General features: G+C 37.0%; 1 long non-coding RNA gene across 1 annotated transcript in view; it reads right to left on the reverse strand.

Moving 5' to 3' along the window:
- Window positions 1-2,185: 2,185 nt before the first annotated feature.
- LOC132343593 (uncharacterized) overlaps window positions 2,186-13,884 on the reverse strand; it is a 43,625-nt gene continuing 31,926 nt past the window's right edge. Inside the window, exon 3 of the long non-coding RNA XR_009492496.1 lies at window positions 2,186-3,146. This is a non-coding gene — a long non-coding RNA (uncharacterized lncRNA). The remainder of the gene's footprint in view (window positions 3,147-13,884) is intronic.

Raw genomic sequence — 13,884 nt, forward strand, 5'->3', positions numbered from 1 at the left:
CTAATCTACCCTGTCAGCATCGGACCTCACACGAGGACAGGGCATAGAAACGCGATTATACCAAACAATGTGCGTATTTAAAATACGTTATTTTACTTATCACCTTGGACTCAAAACACATAAATGAATGCCAGAGTGAATCATGGAGGTGATTCCCAGTAATACTACAAAGGAAATAAATCGTTACTAGTTTTCATATGAATTATTTTATTTTCAGTTTACATTTTTAAATGGAAAAGATGATTGCTGTAACCAAATCACCATTTGTTTTCATTTAGAATCAGGGGACTTCATGGCAGGTGCCCTGTGTGGCAGGGACCCCGGGTGCAAAGACCAGGTGTGAGCTCCCCATGGGACAGCACCGCTTAGATTCTGCCTGGCCTCTTGGCTTTGGACAGACAATCGTGATCTTATTGTCTTTACAGTATTATTTCCTTCCTGGGGAAATTGTTGTTAGTTATAGTGGTGTGAACAGTTCATTGCAAAGTACTCATTAATTCCATGGTTTAATTGTGGAGGAATCAAGTGCACATCATTGATCAAATTTAAATCTAGGTGGTCTACCAAAATTTCCACTCTTTTGGTTTGAATCTAAAATCTGTGAAAAGGCATTAGAATCAGTTGCCTCATTAACTAGGCAAAAATATAAATTTCAGTTTATATTACAAGCAAAATTACATTTCTTAGAAATGCTATTTTATAGGAAGTATGCATTGATGCATTTATGCACAATTCTTTTAGATCGAAGCAGTTTTCATTACGAGTACTACACATACTCAGTCTAAAACCCATGGATGCACAGAACCAGGCATGAAAGCCCCCTCCTCCCCATCCATGTTTCCAAATGCATCTAGCATCCTATCCATTTCATCTTCTCTGTGCCTTCCATCTTAGAGTCCTTTCACCTCCCATCTCAGCGCTGCTGGACTGCTCTGGAGGCCTGCCCATCCCATAGTCAAGTCATCGTTTCTGAAATCCATGTTTTTCCTTTTTCTGGTTTTATCTTCTTTTTGGAGGAAGCACCTCTTCCAGTAACTTCCTGAGAAAAGTTGAGTGAGAAGTCAGAACTTCAAAACCATGTACATCTGAGAATGTCATTATCTCCTTCTCATATTGGATACAGGTTCACTGGCTGTATCATTCTGGTTGAATGATTCTGATTGAATATTTCTCCTTGGCATTTTTCAATCTGGTTAGTTTTCAGTTCTTTTAAACTTTCAATGGTTTTAGGCTTTTTAATCTCCAGTACACTAAAAAGTTACCTTTGTTACTAAAAAGGTAACTAAAAAGTTACTTTTGTTGCTTAAAAAAAAAGTTATTTGCTTAAAAATCCTGTAACATTCTCACTCCAAATACTTTGCTTATGAATTTCTCCCCCTTTGCTCCCTTCTCTGTAAATTTGTAGGATCTTTGTTGCTAGAGTTTTAAGGTTTCAAAATCATGTAATTTATGTCAGTCTTTTTTAAGCCATTGTATATATTTTAAGCCAATATTTTAAGTAATATTTTAAGCCAATATTTTAATCCAATATTTCAGTAACCTGAAATATTGATGTTCTTAACTTCTAAAATAATTCTTGAACAATTTGAAAATTCCATCTCTATGTTTTCCTGCCTCTCTTTCTTATATGTTTATTACTTATAATCAGATTCTTAAACTGATCCTCAAATTTTGTTACCCTTTTCTGTTGTTTTTCTGTCTGTCTTGTCGTTTTGTGTTCTGGAGGATTTTCTCAGTTGTATCTTCCAGTGTTTCTAATTCAAGATTTCATGTCTGTTATTTTATTTTAAATTTGCAGTAGCACATTTTTGTTGTTAAAGACTTTGTTTCTATAACTATATCTTCTTGTTACATAGTGAAATATTGTTTCTTATCTCTCCAAGGATATTAAATAAATTTTCATGGTATTTTTTAATGTTTTCTTTATTGGTTTTGTGTTTTCCTCCTGAAAAATTTTTAAAATGTTTTAGTCTCAGTTTTCCTATTAAGTGCTTCTTTCATTTGTGAGTTAAGACTATCCTTGACTTTTTTTCCTAATTAGATATTAGCTCCTATATGGCTAGTAGGAAGTTCCACGTTCAAAAATGACATAGAAAATAAACTTACAGTTACCAAAGGAGAGGAGGGACTAATTCAAATTTTGAAATTAAAACATATACATTACTATATATAAAATAGATAAGCATGTCATGTTAGTATTTAATCATCCTGATTATTTTTCAGAACATAAATAACATCATTTGTACAGTAAAACAGAAATACTAGTGCTTTCAATATACCTATATGCAACATTGTTCAAGCAAACTTACAATACTCTAGTATTTCCACAGTGTGAGTTTTAGAAATCATTTTAGGTGAGACTGGAAAGAAGACAATTATTTTTCTTTAATTTTCAGACATTCATTGGATTAAAAAAAAAAATAGAGAAAGAGACAGTATCTTACCAGAATGAGTTAACTTTTTTTCCCTCCTCTTTCTTTTGATGCACTTTTTCTGAATGGTCTTGGCTGCCCTAAGCTCAACTTTGGATCAGAGTTAACTTGGTGTTCTTCTAACTTCTTTTCCATTCTCAACACCTTTGACTAAATGATCTGATTCTCTAGCAGAAATACAGAGCCGGATTTCCTTTCAGTTTGGAGGTAAGCAAGGGGGAACCTAAACATCTGCAAACTTTCCAAACTCACGGACTTAGTCACCAGTAAACTTAGAATTTATCTCTGGCAGAGACAAGTGCAGGGTGCTGACTGTTGATAATGATAATATATGTCACTCTGTATTAATGGGATCCATGAAGGAGATATTAAAAAACACTCTAAGACTTTTGAAGGAAGGTCAGAAGTTAAGTGCTGGCAATAGATTCTAGTTGACCAAGGAAATGGTTTAGAATAGGGCCAACTCTTTATAATAATTGGCGAAACTGAGGAGGCTGCCGAGATTTATATCCTCAATGTTTACTAAAGTAAGAAGTAAATTAATGTGTACAAGAAGATAGGAAACGATGATGGCCCAGGAGGAAGAAAGATTAAAGTTAGCTTCCTTGAAAAAAAAAAAAAACATTTAAAAATATTATTTTTCTTGGAGTCTCGGGGCGGCGGCGGCGGGAGCAGCAGGAGGAGTGCTGGGCACGCTCACAGGGCTTCCTCCGCCTGCAAAGAAAAAAAATAAATAAATAAAAATATTATTTTTCTTATGAAGGCAGAAATCAAAATTGGGGAGCAGGAAGGCTTACTTTCCTTCAACTCACAAACATTTTTGATAGAGAATTTCAAAGATACTTCTGTCTTGCAGGTTGGATAATGAAAGAAGCAGATTTTTTTGGTTTGTTTTATTGTGTGTTTTGGGGGGACTTGTTTGCTTTCTGCTTTGTTTTTTGTTTGGGGATTTTCTTTGTTTTTTGTTTTGTTTGTCTTGTTTTAGTTTAGCTGCGCAGGCCCTTAGCTGCAGCACGAGGGTTTCCTGGGCTTTCTCTAGTTCACCAAGCAGGCATCTCTTTTTGTGCAGCATGGGCTCCAGAACCTGGGTCTCAGTAGTTATGGCTTAGTAGTTAGAGCTGCCTACTAAGTAGTTACAGGAACCCCTCAGTAGTTATAGCTTAGCTGCCCCATAGCATATGGGATCTTGGGGGCTACTCAGCTGGCAAAGTGGTAAAGAGTCCGCCTGCCAATGCAGGGGATGCAGGAGACATGGGTTCAATCCCTGGGTCAGGAAGATTCCCTGGAGTAGGATATGGTGACCCACAGCACTATTTTGGCTTGGAGAATTCCATGGACAGAGGATCCTGGTGGGCTATAGTCCAAGGGGTGGCAAAGAGCTGGGCATGACTGAGCATGCACACAGATGGGATCTTATTGCCCTGACCAAAAACTGAACCAGCAGCTCCTACACTGGAAGGTGGTTTCTTAACCACTGGAACACCAGGAAAGTTCCAGGAGCAGAGTTTAGAGATGTAGTTTAGCTGAAAGATATTTCTTAAGAGTGCTCTTGGGATTAACACGTGGAAAAGGAAGGAGATAAAAACAAGACTAAGTAGAGAGGAAAACCAGGTCTCGTGACAATTACAGCTGACCCCAAGGAGCTCTGGTGCTGGTGGTCTTGGCTTTGTCTCCAGTTGGCAAGGTGCCAGGTCATTATACTCATCCTTTGATGTAGAAATATAGATCAGCCTTTTTGGAGGATACCTGCCAAAAATTCCTTAGAAAAACTTGCTTAATTCTTAGTTTATACTGTGCCAAAGATTAAATGAGGAACTGTGATTAGGTAGTCCATGAAATGCTGATTGACTAATGAAAGAACTTTGGACTAGGAATTGAGATATTTGCGTTTGAATCTTGCCTCTGCCACGAACTGATTGTGAAAACACACAGTTCTTCGTTTCTCTTTCTAAATGTAAGGTGGTTCATTAGAGGCATAAAGTATAACAAGATCTTTTCCTACAAAATTGTAATGGGTTATTTTTCCTAATTATGGACATATGTGCATTTAAAAATCACTGGATGTCTCAAATTTCATGTTTTTTCAAATTGTAATATCCTTCAACCAAAGCTTTGATTAGAGGAATGAACTTCGCTCAGCAGCTTAAATTCTCCTTTCCTGTTTCCCTTAAGACTCTTGGCTTACCAGGAAGTGGAGGCCTTACAGAGCAATGAAGTACTCAAAAGACAGCAACAGAAGTATGGAGAAGCATGCTCTTCATATTGGATGACTAGCCTTCCAATAACCTGTGTGTTTTCAATCCATCTAATAAGACCACTGGGCTTCCCTGGTGGCGCTAGTGGTAAAGAACACACCCAGCAGTGCAGGAGACATAACAATCATGGGTTCTTTCCCTGGGCTGGGAAGATCTCCTGAAGAAGGAAATGGCAACCCACTCCAGTGTTCTTGCCTGGAGAATCCCATGGACAGAGAAGACTGGCGGGCTACAGTCCATGGGGTTGCAAAGAGTTGGACACTGAAGCTACATCACACACGTGCAATAGGAAAATTATAATGAGCTGCCACTAGTTGGTCTATTTCAAGAAAGTAATTATAAGTTGTACTGCCATGTTATTTTTCTGGAGTAAAATTGCAAAGCACCTACAATATTGATGAAAACCTAATCCTAAATGAAAACCTATTTATATAATATTTAGGAATGATTTATGAAAAAAATAGTAGTACAACATTTGAAATGGATTTCTGAGGCAGGTGCTTGGAGAAGGGATTGTGAGAATTGCTGCCGTGGGGATGTGGATCACTCATTACTGTAGAAAATGGCACCTAGAGAATAGATAAGGAGATCAATAGTTTTAAAAGACTTACTGTTTGGGCTTGTGGGGAGATTTACAATTAGAAAACTATTGAGTTAAGTTGGGATTAACAGATACACATCACTGTATATAAAACAGATAACCAACAAAGACTTAATGTATAGCACAGTGAGCCATACTTAATAATTAAGTCATACTTAATATTTTATAACAATAATCTATAAAGGAAAAGACTCTGAAAATGTTATGCTGCTGCTGCTGCTGCTGCTGCTAAGTTGCTTCAGTCATGTCCGACTCTGTGCGACCCCAGAGATGGCAGTCCACCAGGCTTCCCCGTCCCTGGGATTCTCCGGGCAAGAACACTGGAGTGGGTTGCCATTTCCTTCCAATGCATGAAAGTGAAAAGTGTAAGTGTAGTCACTCAGTCGTGTCCGACTCTAGCGACCCCATAAACTGCAGCCCACCAGGCTCCTCCGTCCATGGGATTTTCCAGGCAAAAGTACTGGAGTGGGATACCATTGTGCAAATTATTTTCAGATTCTTTTCCCTTATAGATTTTATATATATATAATACATTATATGTTCTCTATCTGAATTGCTGAACTGTGCACCTGAAAATAACATGATATTGTAAATTACCATACTTCAATTTAAATTTTTTCAGCCACTATGGAAAACAGTGTGGAGATTCCTTAAAAAACTGGAAATAGAACTGCCATAAGGCTCAGCAATCCCACTGCTGGGCATACACACCAAGGAAACCAGAATTGAAAGAGACACATGTACCCCAGTGTTCATTGCAGCACTGTTATAATAGCCAGGACATGGAAGCAACCTAGATGTCCATCAGCAGATGAATGGATAAGAAAGCTGTGGTACATATACACAATGGAGTATTACTCAGTCATTAAAAAGAATACATTTGAATCAGTTCTAATGAGGTGGATGAAACTGGAGCCTGTTATACAGAGTGAAGTAAGCCAGAAAGAAAAACACCAATACAGTATACTAATGCATATATGTGGAATTTAGAAAGATGGTAATGATAACCCTGTATGCAAGGCAGCAAAAGAGATACAGATGTACAGAACAGTCTTTTGGACTCTGTGGGAGAGGGTGAGAGTGGGATGATTTGGGAGAATGGCATTGAACCATGTATAATATCATACTTGAAATGAATCGCCAGTCCAGGTTTGATGCATGATACAGGGTGCTTGGGGCCAGTGCACTGGGATGACCCAGAGGGATGGGATGGGGAGGAAGGTGGGAGGGGGGTTCAGGATGGGGAACACATATATATCCGTGGTGCATTCATGTTGATGTATGGCAAAACCAATACAATATTGTAAAGTAATTAGCCTCCAATTAAAATAAATAAGTTTATTTTTAAAAAAAGAAATTATGTGACTTGCAAATAAGAATATGATAATAAGTCTTTAGGATAGACTATGGAATACTAAGTGTGGGCCCTGTGGCTCAGTGGTGAAGAACATACCTGCAGTGCAGGAGACTCAGGTTCAGTCTCTGGGGCAAGAAGATCCCTTACAGAAGGAAATGACAACCCACTCCAGTATTCTTGCCTGGGAGTTCCCATGGACAGAGGGCTACAGTCCATGAGGTCACAAGAGTCAGGGACGACTTTGCAACTAAACAGTAACAATGGAATACCAAACTGAAGCAAAATTAGGCATCAAATAAAAAAAATCATATCCAGTTCAGTATGAAGTTCGACCAATACCTACACATATATCTATAAGAAGGTTTATTGAAAACTACAAAGAGTAACTGGAAATGTGCGTCATAGACAAATCTGTTTCATTATCACTCAGATGTAATTCTCCAGGTTAGGTTCTTGAGAAGCAGATTGGGAGATGGAGTATAGCACTGAGATATTTATCAGGAGTGTTCTTGGAGTCAATGTCTGCGGAAGAGAGGAAGAGGAGCAGCCCTGAGTGAAGAGTCAGGCTGAAACGCATGGCTGACTGTAGCCTCCGGAGCTAATAGGACTAGTCAGAGTTGGCCCATCTTTGACAAAAGGGCCAAGTCTTTTGCCTTCGCTCCATCAATCACTGGACAGAGGCTGCCCCTGGGGAGTGTGCAGATCCCTCCGGCTGAGATAATCTTCGCAAGCTCTGCCAACTGAAGTCTTTCTGCCAACAGCATTTCCAGCAGCTGGGGCTACAAACTCTCCATTGGAAAAAATCTGGATAGTAGATCGCTTTGTGCATCACATACACAGCACATGGTGGTTTTAAATACCGACAAATTAAATATTGTAAACAACAGTATATGATCTATGACTAATTGACCATGGGCTTTACTTTCCTCATTTTTTTAATGCTTACTTCTACCCAGGATTATTGAAAATTAATACATGTAAGTATACTTTGACTACTCCCTGTAACGTCATGTCCACTGTATGAAAATGGTGATTTAAAAACAGTAATATAAGTCCTTGTATCCAGAGAGGGTGAAATCTTTATAGCTTGTATCATCCTAATAATTGTTCTGTACATTTAGGTTATCTGCCAGTTAGAATGTTTTCAAGGAAAGCAGCATTTCATTTATTATTAACTTAAAAACCAGAAAAAAAAACCCCTTAAAACTGCAAGCTATATAAGCCAGTAGCCCTTGAAATTCCCATTGATTTTCCACTATGTTTATAAGATGTCCCCCTCGTATAAGTATCACTATATTAATATTTAAAAATGTCTTTTGTCTTAATCAAAAGCTTACTAAATGTATAATCTTTGAGAATGTAATTTAAAAGTTATAACATATACACATAGATAACTTGAACAACACAAAAGTTAACTGAAACTAATCTAGAAATACAAATTCAGTCTTAAGGCTTTAAATGTAGTTCATTATGTGTTTGCTACCTAGTTTGGCAGAGGTAGAAGGAGTTTGTTTTGTTTCAAAATAACTATGGAAGTTAAAGAATGTGTGTGATTTTCTTTTCCTCAACTAATTTGTATGTAATATTTGTTTTCTGAGGAATTGACTTGAAGGTTCATATTTCAGTAGGAAACTTGGCAAAGACCTCTGCAGATAAAACATTCTCTGGTGGTGGAGCCAGCAGCTACAGGGCCAGCTCTCTGCCGCACATGACTTTTTTTCCTATTTTATTTTATTTTAGTTTTACCAGTTTATTGCTACCAACCCATCTCCCTCCACCCTCATGAACGCATGCTCAGTCAGGTAACCCCACGGACTGCAGCCTGCCTGGCTCCTCTGTCCATGGACTTTTCCAGGCAAGAATATTGGAGTGGGCTGCCATTTCCTTCTCCGACTTTTATTCTATTTTAAAAGGAAAAAGGTGCAGAAAAATTTTGGAGGTGAAAATTTTATGAATGACCGTTCTCCCCACCACTCTAGTCAACCCTACAAATGACTTTTCTATGGAATAGATATTGAATAAATATACCTTTTGTGTGTAGTTATGGAATAAAGTCAAGTTAAAAAAATTTTTTTTTATTGAATGCTTCTTATGCTACTACTCTTTTGTTTGCCCCTACCAAGAAAAAATAGAACACTCTTGTTGAAGAAATGATAAAATACAAGAGAAATGACTGATTTTTAAGACTAAGAGAAACATAAACATGCTATATAACTTTGGGGTTTTCAAGTTAAACAGACAACATAATAACATTCAGACTGCTGAGATGTAATAAAACACTAAAGTTAAAGATGAGCAACAGAAAAGAAATCACCAATTTTTATGAAAGAAGACACAAAATTGAGTAAGCTGGTGGCATGGACATTTCTGCCCCCAGATCATGAAGTGAATGAAGCAAATACTAAGGCCAGGCTCTACGTTCTTATGTTGAATGAACCCAGGAGGTCTTATTAACTAAAGTGACAACTGTAACTTCTTCCATGTTGAGCAGTGAGAACCCCAGATCTGAATAGATGAGCTCAGGTAGCAGGATTGCTCACTTAGGAATCTAGCTCTATCTTATACTTTAAGATGGAGTTTAACGAGAGAATTATACCTAAAATAAGTTATAACATAAAAATGATAACATAGATAAATTTGAAATAAAGGCACAGCACAAAATACTTGAAATTATCAACTAGGAATGAGTTAGGGACATGCTACCAATGTTCTAGATGGGAAAATTTTTAAACTTTTCTTGGTTATATCATCCTTGATTGTAGCATCTGCTTTCAGGTTAGCACAGAGAGATAACCTGTTAAGGTGCCTTGAAAATAGAGCATTTTATCAAAAGAAGTGGTAGACTGGAGACTCAAGAATGATGAGTGATAAAATTTTTATTCTGTTACTTCAAGTCCCTCTGAAATCATGCCCTTCACGTGATTCTGATGCAAGCTAAAGATTGAAAACCATTTTTTTTTTTTAGGGAAAAATTTCTTTATAAAAGTCATATCATTATATTAAATTATATAGGTATCTCACTTTTCATTTGCTTGAACTTTACATAAAATGTACTTTAGACATTAGCAGACTCACTACCAATTGATTTCCCTGTATGGTGATGCCAACAGTTCATTCATCCTTAAGGTCTTTTGTTAAGCTATATGTAAATATTTGCTTGTTCAATTGTTGAATATGATTATTTTATTACTTTTTTTGCCTTTTTCTTTTAGAAAGAATGAAAAAATACCAAAGGACTAATGTTACTTAGACTGATGATTGAAACAGAAACCTTATAAATTTTATTTGAATGAAACATTCACCTGAAATTATTTGGTGCATAAGAAATTATGGATTTTTAGTTCCACTTGGATGATTATGGACTTAATCTTATTGATTCTGTTTAATTGTGGAAGGAAATACAAAACGACGAGGAAATGCATGAATTGTTGGAAATGTATCATCAAAGATTGTGATTTAATAGAAAATGTAATTACATAACATTTGTTGGCTGAGAATGGAAGCATTCCTAAAACAAATGTAGAAAAAGAATATTCTCTCTTGCAGCTTTAGTTACTAATTTTTGTGTGTGCATGTAAACAATATTTAGTCAATTGTTCTCAAACTAAAAGATCATAAATTCCTTTTGGTACCTGATAGCTTATAGAGAACGGTGTCGAATTCGTGATCTCTAAAGGAGAGAATTTTGCTTTGGGACCAGAGACTTGGATTCAGTCACTCAGCTTTGTGTTGCAAAAGTTTTCTGTGAAAAAGGGACAGAGAACGCTTCTGACATACACATTAAAAGGGGGCAGAGAGTGCCCCACTGGCTGGTCTTACCAAGGCCTGATGTATGTTTCAAATGGTTACTAACAACATAAAGGCCTTTCCAGACTCACTCCCACAGCAGACCTCTAAGATAACAGGATTAGTCAGAAAGTGAGAAACAGGTCCTCAAGCAAGATACATTGTTGTTATATAATCATTAGTACAGAGCTTAAGGAAAAACATACCCTTGAGCAAGATGAGTTGTTTTGTTGCACAATCATCAGCTCTGGACTTAAATAAAGTTAGCCTTAAAGATTGTTGTCATAACAACTCAGAGTTTAGGAAAAAAAAAGAAGTCTTCTGTGACTAAGACAAAGCAATGCAGAAGAAAAACATGTGTCCCTTTCTCCTCCTTTAGGGCCCCAGACTCCTTATCAACTTACCTAAGAATTAATTCTCTCATTCCAAAGAATCAAGTACAAAATGCAGTTCTACACTACGACAAGCTTTACATGCTTATTTTTTGCTGACTTTATTTGATTAGGGATTTTTAAAATTGTAATCATCATATAATTTATTTAGCAAGCTAAGAGATCTAGAACCAAATGAAAAATTAAAGAAATGACTATTTTATTAATGATATATTATTTCAGATATTGATCCTATTTTAAAATGGATAAGGTTTTGTAGAAGTTTCAAAGAAAGGCCTATAAGGGGAAAACAGTAGGAATGAATAGATTTCATTTGACTACACTGAAAAAGACTGTATATCAAAAGTTGGAATCAAGATTGCCAGGAGAAATATCAACAACCTCAGATATGCAATGATACCATTCTAATGACAGAAAATGAAGAGGAACTAAAGAGCCTCATAATGAGGGTGAAAGAAAAGAGTGAAAAAGCTGGCTTGAAACTCAGCAGTCAAAAAAATAAGATTGTGGCATCTGGTCCCATCATTTCATGGTAAACAGAAGAGGAAAAAGTGGAAACAGTGGCAGATTTTATTTTCATGGGCTACAAAATCACTGTGGATTGTGACTGCAGTCATGAAATTAAAAGACACTTGCTCCTTAGAAGGAAAGGTGTGACAAACCTAGGCAGCACATTAAAAAGCAAAGACAGCACTTTGCCAACAAAAAGCTGTATAGTCAAAGCTATGGTTTTTCCAGTAGTCATGTTTGGCTGTGAGAGTTAGTCCATAAAGAAGGCTGAGCACTGAAGAATTGATGCTCTTGATGTGTTGCTGGAGAAGACTCTTGAGAGTCCCTTGGACAGCAAGGAGATCAAACCTATCCATCCTAAAGGAAATCAACCCTGAATTTCATTGGAAGGACTGATGCTAAAGCTCAAGCTCCAATACCCTGGCCACCTGATGTGAAGAACTGACTAATTGGAAAAGATTAAAGGCAAAAAGGAGAATCGGGCAGCAGAGGTTAGGTGTTATTACTGACTCAGTGGACATGAATTTCACCTTGAGATAGTAAAGGATGGAGGAACCTGGTGTGCTACAGTCCATGGGGTTGCACAGAGCTGGACATGAATTATCAAATGAACATCAACAAAAAGAAGATAATTGCTAATAGGAAAACATACTAAGTTTAAATCATATTACTTATGGCATAAATATTTATACTGTAAAACTCAAATAATATTACTGTTACTGTTTAGTTGAGAAGTTGTGTCTCACCCTTTTATCACCGCATGGACTATAGCCCGCCAGGCTCCCTCTCTCCATGGGATTTCCGAGGCAAGAATATGGAATGAGTTGCCATTTCCTTGCCAGGGGACCTTCCTAACCAAGGGATTGAACCTAATCTTGCATTGGCAGGAGGATTCTTTACCACCGAACTACCAGGGAAGCCCCCAAATGATATTACTCATGGTTTAAGTATTTATATTACATAGCCTTTATTTAATGTGATAAATTAACATTATAAAACATACTCATGAAATTTGGTCAAAGTCAGTGATTAATAGCCCAGTTAGTCTTCTTAAGCATTAATTTACATCCAATTCACCTTTCAATCAAGAACATTTTATAATTAGAAAGTGTGCTGACCTACCAAGAGAAAAAAATAGTTTTTAGAACCAAACTACTTGAATCACTGAATGGTAAATATTGCAAAAGTTGTCACAATTCTCCATTAATTCCTATATTCATGGCTTCTCAGTGTGAATCAATAGCTTCAACTGGTAATGTCCATATTCTTGCCTTCTGAGTTTGGATTAAACTTGGGACTTATTTTGGCCAATAGAATGGAGTGGGATTCATAGTGTACCAGTTAAGAGACTTTGTATGTATCCATTGTTTCTCTTTGAAATTTTCCCAACTGCTATGAGAACAAGCTAAGGCTATCCTACAGAATGACAAGACTCTTGTGCCCTAGCCGCCCCAACAGCCCCAGTCAACAGTCAGCCAACAGTCAGACAAACAGTGAAACCATCCCCAAACAGCCAGCTCTTAACCTTCCCATTAAGTGCATTGAGATGCCAGAGAAAGCCCACCTAGAATTAGCCAAGCTTGGTCCAGCTCAGCAGAGTCATCCAGCTGACCTGCAGACACGCAATTCACAGCATAATTCACACTCTCAAGTGTATGCCGTTGAGGTTTGGGATATTTGTGTCCATTCGGGTTGCCAGATTCAGCTAGTAAAGATGCTAGACGTCCAGTTAATTATTTGTTACTTGCTCTGTGTATTACATTGAGATAAAATTCACATGGACATATCTATACTAATAGATAAATCTATATTGATTTACCTTCAAAAATTGGGAGTATCTAAATTATACACTCCTTTCTTTTCTTTTTTGGCGGTACCACATGGAATGTTAGTTCCCTGACTAGGGATCAAACCCGTGTTCCCTGCATTGGAAGTGTGATGTCTTAACCACTGGACCACCAGGGAAGTCCTATGCTTCTTTCTTTAATTATGTTTCCCTGATGGTTTGGCTCTCTGGAACAGTTCCTTGTTTGCGTAACTGGTTTATCAAATGCCTTGCAGTTCCAGTCTGTGTTTGATTTCCACTGACGCACAGCTTCTATAACTGTCATACCTAAATTTTGTTCTTTGGGCCATTGAGCATTCATTAATGAGAAGACACAATCAACATTAGCATCATGGGTTAATATACTGAATACTTGCTGTATAAATTTAACACCCTGGTACTTGATTTTCAAACCGGAGTCCCTGAAGCACTTAATCTATTTTTAATGATGTAATTTGTATTTCCATTCTTCAGGATGACATTGAATATGTTGATCAACAACTTTTTAAAATGTGCCCATTAACTCAAAAGAGTATTGTTATCAATTTTTATTCCATTTTTCTTCAACACTATAATGATTATTTCATGTTCTTATGCTGAAAGAGTATTTACTAACATCCTGCACAAAAATTGAATTCCTTAAAGGATGAAATCCATTTCAAAAAATAATCATGACAGTTATGTTGACAATTATACCCTTCAACTCAGATTTCATTTTCCTGTTAA

The sequence above is a fragment of the Bos taurus genome, chromosome 23 (genome assembly GCF_002263795.3).
Source record: "Bos taurus isolate L1 Dominette 01449 registration number 42190680 breed Hereford chromosome 23, ARS-UCD2.0, whole genome shotgun sequence".
NCBI lineage: Eukaryota > Metazoa > Chordata > Mammalia > Artiodactyla > Bovidae > Bos > Bos taurus.